General features: G+C 34.9%; 1 pseudogene; it reads right to left on the reverse strand.

Annotated features, from left to right (window-relative positions):
• Window positions 1–7212: 7212 nt before the first annotated feature.
• Window positions 7213–9116, reverse strand: LOC136385454 (nuclear speckle splicing regulatory protein 1 pseudogene; annotated as a pseudogene).
• Window positions 9117–9682: the final 566 nt, after the last annotated feature.

Below are 9682 nucleotides of genomic sequence, written 5' to 3' on the forward strand. Positions count from 1 at the left end.
CAAAAAGTGGTACCTTTACTTTCTTTCCCCAAATGAATGCTTTTTATTTCTTTCTGTTGCCTGATTGCTCTGGTTAACACTTTCAGAACTATGTTGAGTATGAGTGGAGAGAGTGGGCAGCTGTGTCTCGTTCCTGACTTTAGAGGACAAGTTTTAATTTTTCACCATTTTGTATGATATTAGCAGAGGATTTCTCATATAATGGCCTTTATTATGTTGAGGTACTTCTTTTCTATTCTGATTTTATTGACAATTTTAAACATAAAGACATGTGGTATCATAACAAATTGCTTTTCTGCATCTGTTGACAGGATTATAAGATTTTTGTTCTTTGTTTTGTTGATGTGGTGTATTATGTTGATTGATTTCCATATGTTGAAACAACCTTGTGCTCCTGGAATGAATCCCACTTGATCGTGATGTATTTTTTTTAATGTGTTGTTGTATTCAATTTGATAGTATTTTGTTTAGGATTTTTACATCTGTACTCATTAGAGACATTGATCTGTAGTTTTCTTTTTTTGTGTTGTCCTTGCCAGCTTTTGGTATGAGGGTTATGATGGCCTCATAAAATGTGTTAGGGAATATTGCTTCTTCTATTTTTTGGAAGATTTTAGAAGGATAAGTACCAACTCTTTGAATATTTGGTAGAATTCACAAGTGTAGCCACGTGGTACTTGACTTTCGTTTTTCGGAAGGCTATTGATAGTTGTTTCTAGTTCCTTCTTGCTTATAGGTCTATTTAGGTTTTCCACTTCTTCATGGCTCAGTCTAAGAAGATTGTATAGTTCTAGGAATTTATCCATTTCTTCTAGGTTGTTGAATTTGGTGGCATATAATTTTTTATAATATTCCATTATGATAGTTTGTATATCTTTGATGTCTGTGGTAATTTCTCCACTTTCATATTGGATTATTCTTATGAGTCCTTCCTCTTTTTTCTTTAGTTAATCTAGCCAGTTTATCAATTTTATTTATCTTTTCAAAGAACTGGCTCTTGTTATATTAATTTTTCCATACTTTTTTTGTTCTCCATTTTATTTAGTTCTGCTCTAATTTTTACTATTTCCCTTCTTCTGCTGACTTTGAGTTACCTTTGCCTTTCTTTTTCTAGTTCTTTAAAATTTAAAGTTAGGTTTTCTATTTGGGATCTCTTTTGTTTCTTGATATAAGCCTGTAATGATATAAACTTCACTCTTATTACTGCTTTTGCTGCATCCCAGAAATTTTGATATGTTGTGTTGTCATTTTTACTGTCTTCAGATATCCTTTGATCTCTGATTTTATTTTTTCTTTGACCGAGTCATCTTTTTTAGAAGTATGTTGTTCAATTTCCACATTTTTCTGTGTGTTTTTACTTCCTTTTTAGAGTTGAATTTTCATTTCAAAACCCTATGATCAAAAATAGGCTTGTGATAATACCAGTCTTTCTGAATTTGTCCATGTTTATTTTGTGGCTCAACATATGATCTATCCTTGAGAATGTTCCATCCACAATGAAGAAGACTGTATAATCTGACATTTTGGAATGAAATGTCCATTATGTCCATTTGGTCCAGAGTGTCATTTAAGGCCAATATTTCTTTATTGATTTTATGTTTGGATGATCTATCTAAAGCCATCAATAGTGTGTTGAAATCTCCAAGTATGATCATGTTTTTGTCTGCTTCTATAATTCGATCCATTAGTAGATGTCTCATATTTTCCAGTCCTCCCTGGTTGGTACATATATATTAAGAAATGTTATGTCTTATTGATACAATGTCCCCTTTATCCATCTTTGTCTTTAGTTACCTTTGTTGTCTTGAAGTCAGCATCATCAGATATGAGTATGGGTATACCTGCTTTTCTTTGGATATTATTTTCTAGGAGAATCATTCTCCAATCTTTCACTTTGAATCTATTTTTGTCCTGTAGTTAGATTTGTCTCGGAGAGGCAGCATATGGTTGGATTTTGCTTTTTTATCCAATCTACTACTCTGTGCCTGTTTATTGGTGAGTTCAGTTTATTTACATTTAGGATAATTATTGATACTTGAGGATTTCCTATAGCCATTTTATGTTTGTTTTTGGATAGCTCTGTGTCTTGTTTGGTTCTTCTCTTTTTTATTTCAGTCAGTTGTTTTTGATTGTTGTTATTCCATACTTCTTTCCCCTGTTTCATCTTTTTTATGCTGTGTGTTTTAGTAGTGGCTTTTTCATGGTGCTTACCATTGTGTTAAGGAAAAAAAATGTTCATATATACAAGAATCCTTTGTCATATGTATGCTTCTGCACTCCATCCTCCTTTGTTACTGCAGATCTTCATCCTCTCCCCTTTTATGTTATTGTCACAGATTATCCCTGTTTTTCATTAATTAATTTTAATTTATTGTTTTTACATAGATTTAAGTGTCCCACCAAATATAATCCCTCACCACCCACCCTCGTGTCCCCCTTTACAGCCTCCTTGCCTCCCTTCCTCTGAACACCTTCCCCACTTCCCTCTAGGATTTGCTGTCCTGCTATCTATATCTCTGTGTTATGTATATATAATTTCATGAATCCCTTTACCTTCTGTGATTCAAAACCCTCATCCTCCTTCCATCTGAATGCTGTTCCTCTGGTCTCTGTGACCCTGCCTCTGCCTCTATTCCATTCTTCAATTCACTTTTTTCATTAGATTCCACATATAAGTGAGATCATATGATATTTTTTCTTTTTCTGCCTAGCTTATTTCACTTAGCATAATAATCTTCAGGTCCATCCATGCTGTCGGAAAAGGTAAGATTTCCTTCTTTTTCATAGCCCAATAGTATTTCATTGTGTATAAATACCACAGCTTTTTAATCCACTCGTCCACTGAGGGACACTTGGGCTGTTTCCAGATCTTGGCTATTGTAAACAATGCTGCAATAAACATGGGGGTGCATATCTTCTTTTGAATCAGTGATATGCTGTTCTTAGGATAAATTCCTAAAAGTGGGATAGCTGGGTCAAAATGTAGTACCATTTTTAATTTTTTGAGGAATCTCCATACTGTTTTCCACAGTGGCTGCACCAGTCTGCATTCCCACCAGCAGTGCAGGAGGGTTCCCTTTTCTCCACACCATTGCGAGTACTTATTGTGCACTCTTTTGTTAATGAGCGCCATTCTGACAGGTGTGAGGTGGTATCTCATTGTGGTTTTAATTTGCATTTCTCTAATGATTAGTGATATTGAGCATTTTTTCATATGTCTTTTGGCCATCTGTATGTCATCTTTGGAGAAGTGTCTGTTCAGTTCTTTTGCCCATTTCTTAATTGGATTATTTACCTTCCTGGTGTTCAGTTTTATAAGTTCTTCATAAATTTTTATTATTAACCTTTATCAGATGTATTGACAAATATGTTCTCCCATTGTTTGGGTTGTCTTTTTTTTTTTTTTTTTTTGGTTCATATTTTCTTTTGCTCTGCAAAAGATTTTTAGTTTGACATAGTCCCATTGTTGATCCTGTCCTTTATTTCACTTGCCCATGGAAATAACTCAGCAAAGATATTACTATGAGAGATGTCGGAGAGTTTATTTCCTATATTTTCTTCCAAGAAGTTTATGGTTTTACGACTTACATTTAAGTCTTTTATTCATTTTGAGTTTATTTTTGTGTATGGTGTAAGTTGGTGGTATAGCTTCATTTTTTTGCATTTACCTGTCCAATTTTCCCAACACCGTTTGTTATAGAGACTGTCTTTACTCCATTGTATGCTTTTACCTCCTTGGTCAAATATCCATCAGCCATAAAGGCATGGGTTTATTTCTGGGTTTTCTGTTCTGTCCCATTGATCTGTAATCCCGTTCTTATGCCAGTACCAAACTCTTTTGAGTACAATGGCCTTGTAGTATGTAACTTCATATCAGGAAATATGATACCTCCCACTTTATTCTTCATTTTCAAGATTGCTGAGGTTTTTCATGGTTTTTTTTTTTTTTTTTTTTTTGGCTTCATATAAATTTTGGGAATATTTGTTCTATATCTTTGAAGTATGCCATTGGTATTTTAATAGAAATTGCATTGAATTTTTGGATTGTTTTGGGTAATATAGACATTTTAATGATGTTTATTCTTCCTGTCCATGAACACAGTATATGCTTCCACTTGTTTGTATCCTCCTTGATTTCTTTTATCAATGCTGTATAATTCTCCAAGTACAAATCTTTTACCTCCTTGGTTAGATTTACTCGTAAGTATTTTATTTATTTTTTCAATAGTGAAAGGGATTGTTTCTTTAATTTCTTTTTCAGACAGTTTATTGCCAGTGTATAAAATGCCACTGATTTCTGAATATTAATTTTATATCCTGCCACCTTGTGGAATTTGTTTATTAGGTCTTGCAGTTTTTTGACTGAGACAGTACAGTTTTCTATGTACAATATCATGTCATCAGCAAATAATGATAGTTTTACTTCTTCTTTTTAAATTTTTATGCCTTTCATTTCATCTTCTTGTCTGATTACTGTGGCTAGAATTTCCAGAACTATGTTGAATAAGAGTGGTGAAAGGGGACACCCTGCTTTGTTCCTGATCTTAAGGGGATTTGCTTTTAATTTTTGCCCATTGAGTAATATGCTGGCTGTGGGTTTGTCATAGATGGCCTTTATCATGTTCAGTTATGTTCCCTGTATTCCCACTTGGCTGAGAGTTTTTATCATAAATGGGTACCTGATTTTTTCAAATGATTTTTCTGCATCTCATGATATTATCATGTGATTTTTATCCTTCCTTTTGTTTATGTGATGAATCACATTAATTGATTTGTGAATATTGTACCAGCCTTGTCTCCCCGGAATAAAAACCACTTGATCATGATGTATGATTTTTTTGCATGTATTGCTTGTTACGGTTTGCTAATATTTTGTTAAGAATTTTAGCTTCTAGGTTCATTGTGGATATTGGCCTATAGTTTTCTTTCTTTGTAGTGTCTTTACCTGGTTTTGGAATGGGGATTATGCTTCCATTATAAAAAGAGTTTGGAAGTCTTACGTCCACTTGCATATTTTGAAATAGCTTGAGAAGGATAGATATTCATTCTTCTTTGAACATTTGGTAAAATTCGCCTGTGAAGAGTGTTGTCCTGGTATGTGTAAGTCCTGGGTTCAATTCCCAGCCAGGGCACACAGGAGAAGTGCCCATCTGCTTTTCCATCCTTCCTCCTCTCCTTTCTCTCTATCTCTCTCTCTTCCCCCTCTGTAGCCAAGGCACTACTAGAGCAAAGTTGGCCCAGGAGCTGAGGATGGCTCCATGGCCTCCGACTCAGGTGCTAGAATGACTCCAACTGCAACGGAGCAATGCCCCAGAGGGTCCGAGCATTGCCCTCGTGTGGGCTTGCCGGATGGATACCAGTTGGGCACATGCGGGTTTCCCTCCCTGCTTCTAACTTCAGAAAAATACAAAAAAAAAAAAAAAAAAAGGAACAAAAAATTCACTAGTGAAGCCGTCTGGTCCAGGACTTTTGGTGGTTTGGAGTTTTTTTGATAACTGTTTCAATCTCATTTGTTATAATTGCTCTGTTTAGGTTTTCTTATTCTTCCAGATTGATTTTTGAAAGATTATATGTTTCAAGGAATTTATCCATTTCACCTAGGTTGTCCAATTTTTTGGCATACAGTTCTTCATAGTATTTTCTTACAATCCTTTGCATTTCTGTTGTGTCATTTGTTACTTCTCCACTCTCATTTCTAATTTTATTTGAGTCCTCTCACTTTTTTTCTTGGTGAGTCTGGTTAAAAGTTCATCAATCTTATTTAGCTTTTCAAAGATCAAACTCTTGGTTTTATTGATCTGTATTTTTCTTTAGTCTCTCTGTCATTTATTTCTGCTCTGATCTTTATTATTTCCTTCCTTCTACTTCCTCTGAGCTTTACTTGCTGTTCTTTTTCTAGGTCTTTTAAATGCCTCGTTAAGTCATTTATTTGAGCTTTTTCTTGCTTCTTAAGGTATGCCTGTAGTGCTATGAACTTCCCACTCAGGAATAATTTTGCTGTGTCCCATAAATTTTGAGTTGTGTGTTCATTTTCAGTTGTTTCAAGGAATTTTTTTTATTTCTATCTTGATCTCATTGTTAATTCATTTGTTATTTAATAACATCCTATTTATTTTCCAAGTGTTTGAATGTTTTTCAGTTTTTGTATTGTAGTTGATTTTTAGTTTCATGCCATTGTGATCAGAGAAGATGCTTGATATGATTTCAATCTTCTTAAATTTATTGAGACTCATTTTGTGTCCTAATGTGGTCTATCCTAGAGAATGTACCATGAGCACTTGCAAAAAATGTATATTCTGCTACTTTAGGATGAAATGTTCTGAAGATATCTATTAAATTCAGTTGATCTAATGTGTCCTTTAAGGCTGCTTTTTCTCTCTTTATTTTCTTTCTTGAGGATCTATCCATTTATGTTAGTGGGGTATTAAAATCCCCTACTATTAGAGTACTGCTGTTGATCTCGCCCTTTATGTCCATCAAACTCTGCTTTATATATTTAGGTGCTCCTATATTAGGAACATAGATATTTATAATGGTTATATCTTCCTGTTGGATTGCTCTCTTTATCATTATGTGGTGACCTTCTTTATCCCTTACTATATATAGTCTTTGTTTTATAGTCTATTTTGTCCGATATAAGTGTTAGTACCCCAGCTCTTCTTTCATTTCCATTTGCATGAAATATTTTTTTCCATCCCTCCACTTTCAGTCTTTGTGTATTTTTTGTTTTGAGGTAGGTCTCTTGTAAAGAACGCATGTACTGGTCCTGTTTTCTTATCCATGCAGCTACCTTATGTCTTTTGATTGGAGCATTTAATCCATTTACATTTAAGGTTCTTATTGATATGTAGTTGTTTATTGCCATTTTATTCTTTTTTTTAAGTGATTTTTAATGAAATAGGAAAAGTGGCATAAATAGCATTATTTTAAAAATAAGAGCATGAATTAAAAGTATAAATATACAACTATTTTTATTTTCATTTAAGCCAAGTATGCTTGAACTAAAAAGTTAGACAAGATGTATATTTTTCTATATTTTACACTTTAATACAAATTTCAAAACATAATGGATAACAATACTCTTGATGTTCAGATCTACTTAATTTTATCTGAAACAGGTTATGTACTGCACCAACAGTTCCTGTAACAAAACCAGTATTAGAATTGTTTAAATTATTTTGTAATGGCTGTAAGTGGAGCTAATTTGTCTCATGAGGTACCTACCAGGAATTAGCACACTCTTTAGGTTGCTGGAATACAACCAAAATTGTGGTACTGATAAGTAAAAATATTATATATACATTAAATATTTAGCAAACATTCAAGATAAAAGGACTGACTTTTGACTTAACTCCAAACCAAAAATAAATATCGAAAATACATTTCACCGCTGTTAACACAGTCCTTTATGTGCTCACACAGCATGTTCCAGGAAGTCAATCTTCTTGTTTCTCAATATATGTCTTTGCATTAACACGTGCCATCTGCCTGGTTAAGTACCTGTCTCTAGCTGACATCACAGTTTCTTCATTGCTCCGTTTTGCAAACTTGTTCACTGCCTCATGTGGTCTCTCTTCTTTGCCCGTCTCTTGACATTCATCTGTGATTCTCTGTTTTGCACCTAGTGATGTTTCAGAGCTATTGAGTTTATCTGAGTTTTTTTCTTTGTCCTTTTCCATGGTTCTCATTTTGTCGGATCTTTCCTGGTCAAGAAACCTATCCTTTGCCCCAGAATCTGGGCTGCTTTCCTTTCTGTCTTGCTTTCTTTCTGAAGAATGAACACTTACTTCTTGTTTCTCTCTATCTCTGTTTTCATATCTTTCTTTCCTTGTTTTCATATGTTCTTCCTTTTCTTTGCTTTTCTCTTCCTTCTCTGCTCCTTACTCACTGTGTCGGTTATGATCATTTTGTTGTCTATCTTTTTGTATCTATTGTGGGATACTTCTCTCTGTTTTTCTCCCTTTTCCATTCTCTGTCATTTCTTTCTCTTTGATCTCTTCCCCTCAGTTTATCTTTTTGCTCATGCCTCTTCCAGTGGGAATCTCTATGACTGATTTCTCTGTGCCTATGGGAATCCTTTTCTTTTCGGTAATCACGGTCAGTGTAATAATTCTCCTGGTCCCTGCGTTGTCGGTCTTGGTGTTGATCTTCCCTTTTCTCATGTCCTCTGGACTTGGAACTTCTTGTGTGGGTTTTTTGTTCTCTTTCTTCACTAGATGACCGTGAGTGGGCTCGATTCCTGTGATGCCTGGAGTGATTCTCAGAGGTCTGTATGTTTTCCCTTCTGCAGTTCACTTTATTTTCTTCCATTTCATCATCTTCACTGCTGTCAGCGTCAATGTCACTGTCTGCATCTGGATTTTCCTCTTCTTTCACAACAGTCTGGAGAATGCATTTCTCATGTGGTAGTCTGTTCTCTGAACTTACTTCATCAGAATAACCCCTTGATTTCTCTTCCTTTATTCCAGACCTAGCTTCACGAAAGCTGCATGTAGGTACTTCCTCTTCACCAACTGCTTGATTTAACAAATGCCTATAAAATCCACTGAGATCTTTCTGTTTAGTTACATCCAAACGTGCTTCCAGTGCAGCAGCCCTCTTTTCTCTTTCCTCCTCTTCGGCTCTCTCTTGCAGTTTTTTCTTATAAGCAGATGTCACAAATGCCTCTTTATCATCAAATTCTCCTTTTTCCATTTCTCGTTCTCTCTGTATTTTCTTTTCCATTCTTTTTTCCTGTTCCTTTTTTCTTATCTCAACTGCTTTTAGTAAGTTGTGAATATACTTGGGTTTCCGGTCTTTTCCCAAAAGCAGTTTGGGATTACTTTCTTCCTTTTTTTTTTTTTTTTTTTCTGCATTTCATCATAAATACTGTCATATTCATATACAGTGGAATCTTCAGCAAGGGCCTTCTGGATTTCCAGTTTGGTCTGTTTCATTGCTTGCTTTTTAGCAGCTTCTCTCTGAAGGCTTTCACTCACGGAGGCCTCATCATCATCAGAATCATTCCCAAACACTGATGGTTTTTGCAAAACAGGGAGCAACTGCTGTGCTTTCTTTGGCAAAATAAGCCCATACTGCCTGCCCAGAATCGCCATCTTGCTCCCGTCTCCATTGAACGTGGCCGATGCCGACGTGTTGCTAACACAGATGCTGACCGCCATTTTATTCTTTAAATTGACATTACTCTTTTTCTAGATTTTTTTTCCCTTTGTTTTGTTTACAATGGACCCCTTAACATTTCTTGCAGTGGTGGTTTGGTTGTGATGAATTCCTTGAGTTTTTTTGTTGTTTTTTTTTTTGTTTGTTTGTTTTTTGTCTGGGAAGTTTCTTATTTCTCCTTTAATTTTATTATAAATGATAGCCTAGCTGGATAAAGAAGTCTTGGTTGTAGGCTCTTGTTTTGCATTATTTTGAATATTTCTTGTCATTCCCTTCTGGGCTCAAGTGTTTCTATTGAAAATTCAGATGCCATTCTTTTGCAGGCTCCTGTGTTGGTGATTGACTGCTTTTTACTTGCAGCTTTTAGTATTCTTTCTTTATTTCTTAAGTTTGGTATTTTAATTATGATGTGCCTTGGTGTGGTTCTGTTTGGATTCCTCTTTAATGGGACACCCTGTGCTTCTTGAACTTTTGTGATTTTTCCTTCATCAATTTAGGGAAGTTTTCAGCCATGATTTCTTCA

Source organism: Saccopteryx leptura, chromosome X (genome assembly GCF_036850995.1).
Source record: "Saccopteryx leptura isolate mSacLep1 chromosome X, mSacLep1_pri_phased_curated, whole genome shotgun sequence".
NCBI classification, from domain to species: Eukaryota; Metazoa; Chordata; class Mammalia; order Chiroptera; family Emballonuridae; genus Saccopteryx; species Saccopteryx leptura.